The sequence below is a fragment of the Talpa europaea genome (assembly GCF_964194135.1).
Source record: "Talpa europaea genome assembly, chromosome: 12".
Taxonomy (NCBI): Eukaryota; Metazoa; Chordata; class Mammalia; order Eulipotyphla; family Talpidae; genus Talpa; species Talpa europaea.
The window spans coordinates 60,674,552-60,686,822 of record NC_140079.1 but is presented as its reverse complement, the minus strand read 5'-3'; positions in this window follow the sequence as shown (position 1 = coordinate 60,686,822).

Genomic DNA, 12,271 nt, shown 5'->3' with positions numbered 1-12,271 from the left:
CTCACCAACTTTAACTGATCTTTCTGAACCAAGTGATTATTCTATTTCTTCTTATTTTATGGACCTTAACTTCTAATATTGTTTACATTGTCATAGTTTTATAATCTTAATAAAAAACCTAATTAGTCACTGCTCTCTATGTTTACTGACTTCTGTTTTATACCATTCTTCCTACTCTTGAGCTCCTAAATGTGATTTATTTCTCAGCTTACTGAACTAAAAGAATATTTGCTAATGCTTTGTCAATCTGCATATGTCATTGCCTCTACTTCTGGTATTTTCCCAGACTTCAATAGTTTCCATTTGATAATATCCAAATTCCTACTCTGTGTTCCCAGAGCACAGCCATTGTGTATATTTTTGTCATGAAATTTATTCATTCTGTGTGTCCATGACTGCAATTAAAGACTATTAATTGAGAACTATTACTTTCTGTCATTTCTGCTTTCTTTCCAGTGCTTTGCACAGACTCAATCACTGTTCAACAGAAGAAAACCACTAGCTGGATTTTTTTAATATTTGACTATTTAGAACACTGTTTCTTGCTGTAATGCTGGACTTAGAAGCACATAAAAGGGAGAACTGTGTGACACCAGAGTGGGAGATAAAAACCTCTTGAGGAGACACTCATCTAACGGTTGGAAAGCCGCACTCTCCCATGAGAGATATATGGGAGAAAGGGGCTTACCACCAAACATGAACCATGCCTACAGTAAGTGGCAGGAGAATGGAGGGTGGGGTTAAAGGAGAGGAGTAGGCAGCGTGGTGAACACAATGGAAACTGAAGAGGAGAGCGTTCAGGCTGTAGAAGTGGATAACAGTATCTAAAACTGGAGAGAGATCAAGACGGATGAGGAAGAAAAGCGAGGTCATTAGAGGTTAATGATCTTGTTTTCCATCTTTCGTAATGTTTTAAGTCTTCTCTATGCTCTTCTGCTGTGATTTAAACCTATAAATATTTAGATAAGCAAAAACTACAATCAGCCTGGGTACTTGCTGAATAGGTCAAGCAGCATATTTGAAAATTCAATATAGTCACATGTGTGGACATGGATGGTAAGAGAATTTTTTAAATTAATCTGGCATTTCAATCCCTCTCTATTTCATTCCCCCAGAAAAGCTACTTTAATAAATTAAACATTCCATTCACATGTCTTTTGGGAGAAATCTAATATGTCTTACAGGGGAAGTCTAATCATCTTTAAAGGTAGAAAATTCATCATCAAAACAAATATCAAATAAAATATCTCTGGGAACTTTGCACCAATTTGAATTAAACCATAGTCCAGCTTTGAGAAAAGAACACCCAAGATTTTGCAGACCCTATTATATTATGAAAAATGAAATTTATTAAAAACAATTTAATGGCTCAAAAATATAAACATTGAGAAATTAAAACTAAAAATATTAAATTCTAAAACATATAGCATTCATCATAAATTAAGGATTTAGTCAATTTAAATTATATTAGTTATTGAACAGTATGAATCTAAAATTATCTATTTGAAAACAATATTTTATTTTTTAACTGTATCTTTTTTTAATTGTGGTAACATTTTGAAATTACATGTTACCACTTCTTAGTATTGGCAGGAAATCATAATTAGTGGTATTTTAAGGGAGTTACTTGGAGTTAAGCAAAAAGCAAAATATCCTTTTAAAAAACGTAATAGCCAAAGAAAAAATTTGTATGGGTAGTCAAAACATTTTTAAAAATCTGATGAGACTCAACAAAAACAAAGAAAATACCAGTCAAAAAATGGGCAGAAGAGCTAAAAAGAAACTTCTCTGAAGAGGAAATGCAAATGGCCAACAGGCACATGAAAAATTGTTCAACATCACTTGTAATCAGGGAAATGCAAATCAAAACTACAATGAGATACCATCTTACACCAGTGAGAATGGCACACATTAAAAAAACTAGCAACAACAAATGTTGGCAAGGATGTGGAGAGAAAGGAACTCTCCTGCACTGTTGGTGGGAGTGCAAACTGGTCCAACCACTATGGAGAGCTGTGTGGAGATTTCTGGACCTACTAAACATAGAGCTTCCATATGATCCAGCAATTCCACTCCTAGGTATTTACCCAAAGGACACAGAAACATCAATTCCAAAGAGCACCTGCACCCCTATGTTTATAGCAGCACTGTTTACAATAGCTAAGCTTTGGAAACAACCCAAATGCCCAAAAAATAGATGACTGGATCAAGAAGATGTGGTACATAGACACCATGGAATATTACTCAGCATTCAAAAAGATAAACACATGCAGTTTGCAGCAACATGGATGGAGCTGGAAGGGATCACGCTCAGCAAAATAAGTCAGAAAGAAAAAGAAAAGTACCGGATGGTCTCATTCATAGCAGGAATCTAGAAAACCTAAATAAGAGACCAGGAAAAAAGACTAATCAATACAAAGTAAAAATCAAAATCGACAAGAACTATAAACCAGAGGAATGGGGAGGGGGTTTGAGGGAGGGGCGGGTACAGGAAGGACTAGAGTCAAAATAAGGGGGGGGGGTGCAATTGTATGGGGAATATAACCAAAATTAAAATGCATACATTGTGCAAAGATTAAAAATGATGTAAGAATTATATAAAATAAAATATTTAAAAAAACAAACTCATTTAGAGAGTTTATATTTATATCTCTAATCTTATGGTTGCTACATTAAAAGATTTGTGTGTGTGTGTGTAGAAGCACTGGTGTGTAGGCCAGAGGGTGTGTGTGTGTGAGAGAGAGAGAGAGAGAGAGAGAGAGAGAGAGAGAGATGTTGCATGAGGATGACTGAGAGGATGGCAAGGGAAAAGGCTGACCGAAACGCGATTGAGAAAGCTCACGTACACCAGGGCGGAACACAGCTCAGGAGGGACGCCCAGAACTTTTGTCCTTAGAAGTCTTCTCGGTGGTTACCTAGCAACAGAGGCCCATTGGGATAGACAAACCCAATAAGCTCAAGGCCTCATAGCTCAAGTCCTCACATATGTGTGTATGAGCTCACGCACACGGTGTGTGAGTCAAGTTTGTATTGGCTTTTTCTGACTTTTGAAAAACAACAGATCTCTTTGTTCATAATTCCTATATAATCATGATGCGAAATAGAGAATCGCTGCTTCTTGCTCATAGCAGCCCTCCGTCTGGTTAGTACTTTGTGATCAGCATCCCAGGTCTCAGAGTCCACTAAAGGCTCACAAGAGAGAGAGCGACCGAGAGAGAAGATTCACCATAGACAGAGTGAGGAGCTTAATGTGCCAAAATATTGGTCTTGTTAAGGGAATAAAAGTAGTCAAAGGGCATGACTTGGAGAGACTTGGGAACAGCAAGAGAACTCTGCTATTTCACATGGCAAGTCATGCAAACAGTGACACTCTGCAGGGCTTATTGGAGGGAGAAATATTTATTCCTTATATTCCTGGAATACAAGGAATCAGGATTTGCTAACATCCATTGCGAGAAACATCAAAAACATGACAGGAAGATTTGCCAACATCCATTGCTAGAAACATCAGAAACATGACAGGAAAAAGGAATCAGTGGGATCCTAATAAGACAAACAAAAAGCAGATGATAGCAAACAAGGCTTAGGATAGTTCCCTTATGTGTAATCTTTTATTTTTTCTAGATGTCATTACTTATTACATGTGTAATTAAAATGTGACATTTGAAAGTAAGGGACTAGGTTAGGAGAAAGGACTCCATTCATAACAACAAAATGATGGGAAATATTGAAGCACATCTTGAATAAGAAATACATATAAAAAAACTACAAAAACACATGTAAAAAAATTGGAATAAATGAGAAGAAATGTCTTATTCTTAGGAAAATCAGATTCTATAAAAAATTCAAATCTTCTGATAGTAATTTTAGATTTTAACAAAGTCCCAATTAAAATATCAATAGGATTTTCAGGCCTCCCCTGGTAGCTTGGGTTGAGCACTGAGCTGGGAGGCTGCCTGGGGCCTCTGCAGTGCCAGCTGGATCCCAGGCCACTCCTCTGCAGTGCCAGCTGGATCCCAGGCCACCGGGGAGGGGCCCACATGGCGCGACAGACCTCGCCTGCTGTGCCCGCTGCTCCCCTCAGCAGTATATAAAAAAAAAACAATAGGATTTTGGGTGAGAGAGAGAGAAAGTGAAAATAATTTTTCTAATGTTTATCAAAAAAGTAAATAGGCAAATATAGTATTTTTAAAAGTTATCTTTAAAGAATAAGAAATATAAAAAGAAACTACTATCAGCACAAATTAAAAATCTTAAAACAATTAAGAACATTGGTAAATCGAATTGGAATAGAACAAAATGACTTGAAAACAGAGACCCACACACTATTTTAAAATAAAGGATCTCAAATCTCTGGAAAGAAAAGGATTTTCCAACACATGGTAGCTGGATAATTGGTAAATAAATATTTGAAACTATGTAAATTTCCAATCTTCATATCAGATAAGTAGAAAATATCACCAATGGTTTAAATCATTCTCACCTGCCGCTCCCCTTAGCAGTGTATTTCAGTAAAGCTGAAGTATGCTCCTCTCTCTGTCTACGGTGAATCTTCTCTCTCGGTCACTCTCTCTCTTGTGAGCTTCTAGTGGATTCCGAGACCTGGGATGCTGATCACAAAGTACTAACCAGACAGAGGGCTGCTATGAGCAAGAAGCAGCGATTCTCTATTTCGCATCATGGTTATATAGGAATTATGAACAAAGAGATCTGTTGTTTTTCAAAAGTCAGAAAAACCCAATACAAACTTGACTCACACACTGTGTGCATGAGCTACGAGGCCTTGAGCTTATTGGGTTTGTCTGTCCCAATGGGCCTCTGTTGCTAGGTAACCACGGAGAAGACTTCCAAGGACAAAAGTTCTGGGCGTCCCTCCTGAGCTGTGTTCCACCCTGGTGTACGTGAGCTTTCTCAATCGTGTTTCGGTCAGCCTTTCCCTTGCCATCCTCTCAATCATCCTCATGCAACATCTCTCTCTCTCTCTCTCTCTCTCTCTCTCTCACACACACACACACACACACACACACACACACCCTCTGGCCTACACACCAGTGCTTCTACACACACACACACACAAATCTTTTAATGTAGCAACCATAAGATTAGAGATATAAACTCTCTAAATGAGTTTGTTTTTTAAAATATTTTATATAATTCTTACATCATTTTTCATCTTTGCACAATGTTTGCATTTTCATTTTGGTTATATTCCCCATAAAATTGCACACCCCCTCTTATTTTGACTCTAGTCCTTCCTGTCCCCGCCCCTCCCTCAAACCCCCTCCCCATTCCTCTGGTTTATAGTTCTTGTCGATTTTGATTTTTACTTTGTATTGATTAGTCTTTTTCCTGGTCTCTTATTTAGGTTTTCTGGATTCCTGCTATGAGTGAGACCATCCGGTACTTTTCTTTTTCTTTCTGGCTTATTTCACTGAGTGTGATCCCTTCCAGCTCCATCCATGTTGCTGCAAACTGCATGTGTTTATCTTTTTTGAATGCTGAGTAATATTCCATGACGTATATGTACCACATCTTCTTGATCCAGTCATCTATTTTTGGGCATTTGGATTGTTTCCAAAGCTTAGCTATTGTAAACAGTGCTGCTATAAACATAGGGGTGCAGGTGCTCTTTGGAATGGATGTTTCTGTGTCCTTTGGGTAAATACCTAGGAGTGGAATTGCTGGATCATATGGAAGCTCTATGTTTAGTAGGTCCAGAAATCTCCCCACAGCTCTCCATAGTGGTTGGACCAGTTTGCACTCTCACCAACAGTGCAGGAGAGTTCCTTTCTCTCCACATCCTCGCCAACATTTGTTGTTGCTAGTTTTTTTAATGTGTGCCATTCTCACTGGTGTAAGATGGTATCTCATTGTAGTTTTGATTTGCATTTCTCTGATTACAAGTGATGTTGAACAATTTTTCATGTGCCTGTTGGCCATTTGCATTTCCTCTTCAGAGAAGTTTCTTTTTAGCTCTTCTGCCCATTTTTTGACTGGATGATTTTCTTTGTTTTTGTTGAGTCTCATCAGCTCTTTGCAAATTTTCGTGATCAGTCCTTTATCATTAGTGTTGGGTGCAAAAATGTTCTCCCAGTTAGTGGGGTTTCTCTTTGTTTTTGTTATTGTCTCTTCAAAACTGCATGGTATTGGAACAAGAACAGACACACAGACCAATGGAATCGAATAGAAAATCCAGAAATAGGGCCTCCCCTGGTGGCGCAGTGGTTGAGTGCTGGGCTGCGAGGCGGCCCGCAGCCTCTGCAGCGCCAGTTCATTCCCCAGCCACTGGCGAGGGTCCCACAAAAAAAAAAAAAAAAGAAAGAAAGAAAAAAAAGAAAATCCAGAAATAAACCCACAAATTTATGATCAACTAATCTTTGACAAAGGAGCAAAGAATATGCACTGGAGCAAAGAAAGTTTGTTCAATAAATGGTGCTGGGAAAACTGGGTAGCTACATGCAAAAGAATGAAGCTTGACCACTACCTCACACCATACACAAAAATCAACTCAAAATGGATTAAAGAACTAGACATAAGACCTGAAACCATAAAATACATAGAAGGAAATATAGGCGAAACACTACATGATATGCACATCAAAGACATCTTTACAGACACATCACCCAAAGCAGTGATAGTGAAGGCAAAGATCAACAGCTGATTTGTTATTTTTAAAGCAATGGAAATCTCTTCCTTTCTTCCTTGAACAGTTTAGTCCTAAAGCGATAGTTCAGGGAAGTGGGAGATGGGAACAGAAAATTCACAGTGAAAATTAAAATGATTAACAAAGATATTTTTCTAATTTAACCTCATCAGTCTCTAAAAAAGCACATCAGGTGTTGAGATATATTTTTACATATCAAGAAACTTCAAGGGAATACCCATTTCTGGCAAGGGTACAGAAGCAAGAATCTATACACATAGCTATTAAAACTTTACAGAAAGCAATTGGCTATATGGATCAAAAAGTCTTAAAAATGCTTAGTTTCTTAAATATTAAAAATCAATGTTAGTATATAACATGCACTTTGGCCCAATAACCACACATATGGAAAGCTATTTTAAGGGAATGTTTATCAAATACCAAAGAAAGTTGCCTTATATGTAAAGATGTTCACAGTATCATTTCCTAACATTAAATAATGGAAAACAACTAATAACAGATAAACAATTATATAAAGTATAATCTACCTACTAAAGGAACTATTATGCATTTTTAAGTTATGCATCAAAGTACTAAGAAATTTCAAAAGGAAAACATGAGACATGTTTGAGTCTTGACCATAAATAGATGAGCAGGAATATTTTACCAAGCTACCCTAGACTTATCATTTATATAATTTTGCACTTACTTCCTCAAAAATATCATCTCCAGCATCAAATATTTTTCACCAAAATAAGTGTAATCAGTCACGTACAAATTCTAGTCACCATTTCTCCAGTGACATCTATTCATAACTACAGATTAGCTCCTGTTCATGGAGTCTTATTAGACCATAGCAGAGTAATCCTAACATTTTCAAAATAAAATCAGAAAATGAAAATTATAAAAAATAAACCAAATTTGTAGAAAAACATAGAAACTCTCAAGTACAAAGCCATCTGGTTGATTAAGAATGTTCATAAAGCCCTCGACACAGTTTGTAAGAAAAATAAAAAATAAAAAAAGAATGTTCATCACTGTTCAAAACCAGTTTATCCGAGTCAAAAGTAATGATTACTGATATCAATAAGTTGTTAATATATGTGTATATTCTTTCACATAATTTTCATTTCTGTCACTTAATAATAAAGAATAATTACCAAGATTAATAATACATTATATGTGATATTCATAAATTAGTATTAAAATTAATTTAATATTAGTTAAACTTTCACATCAATTTTTCACTTAGCCTTTATAACATAGGATCAATATTATTACTACGTTTTACAAACGAGGAAGCTGAGGCTCAAAAAGGCTATGTAATTAACGCAAGGTGAAATGTCGACAAAGGCATGGAGAAAAGCAGATCTGAACGGCTCTGGAAGCCATGCCAGCTGCTGCAGCAACTGCCTCCTTGCAAAGCTGGAGCTACTGAAAGAGTATCAGCACACAGTAGGCCCTCACTTAATACTAATAGTTATCATTAGTTACAATGTACTTCCAAAATAATCGAGTTAACATCTGATACCTAAGCATTGTGAATTTGTAGTTCAAAGGCAAAGAAATGTATCTTGACAGGATAAAATGTGTTTTAATGTAATGAAAATCATGAGTTAAATATATTATTACCCTTTCTTAGCAAGCTTCAGTTATTTGCCTGCAGTCAGCAAGTTATAGTAGTGCACCACTTTTTCTCTTTTCAAACACAAAAAGCCAAAAATATTATTGATAGTCTCAGAAATTCTTTGACTTACACAGAATGTTTATTTTAGTATTTCCAGTTTTCTTGATCTCAACTCAATAACAATTACTGCAAACTTCTGTTTTTAAGGGCAGTATTGTATTTTGGTTTTTTTTTGGAAAACACCGCTGGGAACACAGTTATCACAGTGACGCATCTTCAAGAGGAAGTGAGTAAGTTTTATTAGGACCCATCCTCCTCTTGAAAGGTTGGGAGGTTAGAAAACCATAGTAGTCAAAAATAAAACTAGCCACTTAAGAGATGTAAACTTCTTCCAACAGAGCAAAATGAAAGATCATCAAAATAAAATTAAGAAACAAAGTCTGAAAATAGCAAAATCTTTTCATTTAACATGGATTCTCATTCTTCAGTTCAAAACTGGCATCTCTTTGAAGGTGGGGTCAAGTTACTATCTCTTTTAATCCCTCATCTCTTTTTTTAAAAAAAGATTTATTTATTTATGCATTCAAGAGCTGGGGTACAGGCCAGAGGTGGGGGGGAGGGATTCACCAGAGACAGAGTGGGGAACAGAACAGGCAGACTGACTGAAATACACTGCTGAGGGGAGAAGTGGGCAAGACAGGAGAGGTCTGCTGCACCATTGAACTCGTGCTGCCGAGGCTACAGATTGCTTCATAGTGTTGTGCTTAACCCCTTGTGCAACCAGGGAAGCCCAATCCCCTATCTCTCTCTTTTTTTCTTAAAGATTTATTCACCCATGCATACAAGAGCTGGGGTGGAGGCACAGGGGGCGAGAGGATTCACCAGAGACAGAGTGGGGAACAGAACAGGCAGATTGACCAAAGTACACTGCTGAGGGGAGCAGCGGGTGAGTCAGGAGAGGTCTGCTGCGCCATGGGGGTTGCTCCCTGACTGGCCTGGAATTGAACTTGTGCTGCAGAGGCTGCGGATCTCTTCATAAGTTGCGACTTAACCCTTGCACTACCAGAGAGGTCCCAATCCCTTATCTCTTAAGGGTCTTTCTTATACTGCCCTTAGAGATCTATAAGAGAAAGAGCTATCAGTTTAAAATCAAATGGGAGTTCTGTTTCTCCTCCTGACACTTGTCCAGTTGTGTAAAATAGAGAAAAGAACAAGTTCCTTCCTAATTCACAGATGGGATCATGGAGGTGAAACTCCTTTATAAAGAACAAAACCCTGGATCAGTGGTTTTACTCCCCTGGGAAATATCTGCCAATATCTCATTTACATTTGATTGTCACAACTGGGGGTGCAGCAGGTGCTACTTGGCATCTAACAGGTCAAAGCCAGATACACATCCTACAATGTATAGGACAGCCCACTACATCAAAGAATAATCCAGCCCAAATGCCAACAGTGACAAGATTGAGAAACCCTGCTCTAAACATAGGCTAGCTAGCCTCAGCTTCCCAAACCAATGCCTCACACCCAGGGAAATCTCCTTGGGGTGCCAAAATGACTGTGACACTAAAATGAGGACTCTTAGATCAGGCTCTTCCCACCCAGCAAGAGTGAAGAATCAAAGCAGCTCCCCTGTCACCCTAGCCCAGAGCCCCTGGGCGAGCATGTGCACAGGGCTCAGAAACCTTCCTCAGAGTCAAGTTTACTAACACTCCTTAGCTGCTTTCCTGGAAAACTGAGTGGTCACTAATATTCTTTCCAACTGGATTGAATGTACAACACTAAACAAGCTATTTATTGAGCACTCGCCTCCTGGCCATTTAGGAAAGATAAAGAAAATATAACAGATTGCTATGTCTCTTGTTTAATAAATAAATTCCTGCCATCACCAACTAGAAATTTAGGATATGGTGGATAACTCAAATAGCCAGTTGAGGAGTCCCAATTTTGTGATACTTGGAGTGGATAGGATATGAATAAGAAGGGACAGAAAAATCTTCGGTGCATAAGGAGTAACAAAGGAAAGTGGCAAGAGTTGGTGTGATTGTGAATTTCATGTGTCACTTGACTAGATGACAGGGCACTCAGACATTTGGTCAAACATTATTCTGGGTTTCTATGATGGTATCTGAGGGTGAGATTAACACCCTCTAATGAATTGGTCATTTGTGAATTGGTCAAATTGTGAAGCAGATGGCTTTGTGTGTGCAGGTCCCATTCAGTCAGTTCCAACTCTGAATAGAACAAAAACACTGACATCCCAGAGTAAGAGGGGACTCCTCCTGCCTGACTGCCTTCAAGCTGGATATCAGTTTTTTTCCTGCATTCAGGCTTAAACAGAAGCATGGACTCTTCCAGAGTCTTCTGGGGTTTGGATTTTGCTTTTTTAACTGAAGTTGGTTTGTATCATTGTTTGTATTTTGGAAGTAGAGTCCCGTCCCCCTTCCTGTATTATTACCATAGTGCACCTCCACCAAAGCACTTGTAGTCTACTACCATAGTCCATTGTGCTCCCTCCCTACCCCTCTGGATTTCTCAATTCTATAATCAGCTTTCCAAGGGTTAGTTTTTGTTTTTGTTTTAAAGATTTATTTATTTATTTATCCATGCACTGGGTACATTCAGAAGCACGGGAGGGTAAGCGTATTCACCAGAGCCAGAGCAGGGAACAGAACGGGCAGACTGACGAAATATACCGCTGAGGGGAGCAGCAGGTGCTGCAAGAGAGGTCTGCATGCCATGTGGGACACTCACCGGCCGCTGGGGATCGAACCAGTGCTACAGAGGCTGCGGGCAGCTTTGCAGCCCAGTGCTCAACCACTGCACCACTGGGGAGGCCCTCCAAGGGTTAGTTTTTAAGTTTGGTTTTATCTGACCCTTTGATTTCTCTATGTTCCACTTATAAGTGATATCCTTTAGTATTTGTCTTTCTCCTTCTAACTTATTTCACTTAACATAATCCTATCCAACTCCATCCATGTTGTCACAAATGGCAACATTTTGTCCTTTTTGATTGCTGAGTAGTATTCCGTTTTATATCTATGGCAATCTGCTCTTCTGTTTCTCAAGCTTGCTGATAGCACACTTGGGACTTTCCAGCCTCTATAACTGTGTGGGCCAACACTTATAAGAAGTCATATATGTGTGTATGTATGTATGTATAGTATACAAACACATATATATACAAACATGCACACACATATGCTATTGTTTCTGTTTTTCTGGAATAGTATGCCTAAAACATTGAGAAAGGAGAAAGGGTACAGCAGAAGTAAAGTACAAGAAGTAGCTCTAAGGATGGCCCATTTGAGATAGTGGGCATGACTTTTCAAAAAATGCGGGGTGGGGGGTTGTTTTCAGAAGGCTGAACTCTCAGCGTATCCCCAGAATGGATAAGTTTGCAAGGGAAAAATGAAGAGACTGGGACAGATCTCTCTATTCTTCAAATTAAAACAAAATGAGGAAACAGACACAAGAGAAAGCTTTTGTTTCTCTCTCTGGAGGGCTCCCTCCCAGTCATAGTCTGAGATGGCAAAGAAGGTTGAACGGGGAGAAGAGCAAGCGGGGGGGGGGGGGGGGGGGGGGGGAGGGAGGGTTCGGTGAAGAGATAAATAGATGGGTAGACTGTCCTTTTCCTTCCTCTCCCTCTTTGTCCATTTCTCAACTTTGCCAGCAGAGAGAGTACCATGTCTGTTAGTGCTACAGCTGGCAAACAGGAGAAAGCCCCTTCCTTGTTAGCTGCATGGGGCAAACAGGGCCCACAGCAGTGAAAATCAACCTTGGGCCAATGAGCCGTGATAGAAGACAGAAGGAGATTCAGAGCAATTAATAGAATTCAGAAATTTAAAACATGGTAGAGTTTTATATTTACTTACCAGCAAATATTTAACAAGTGTATCTAGCACAGGCCCCTTGCCAGAAAATCACATGGTCTTGTCAATATCAGAGTTGGCTGCCACCATCTTCTGCCCAACTGGGATGAGCGAATAAGAGCTCTCAAT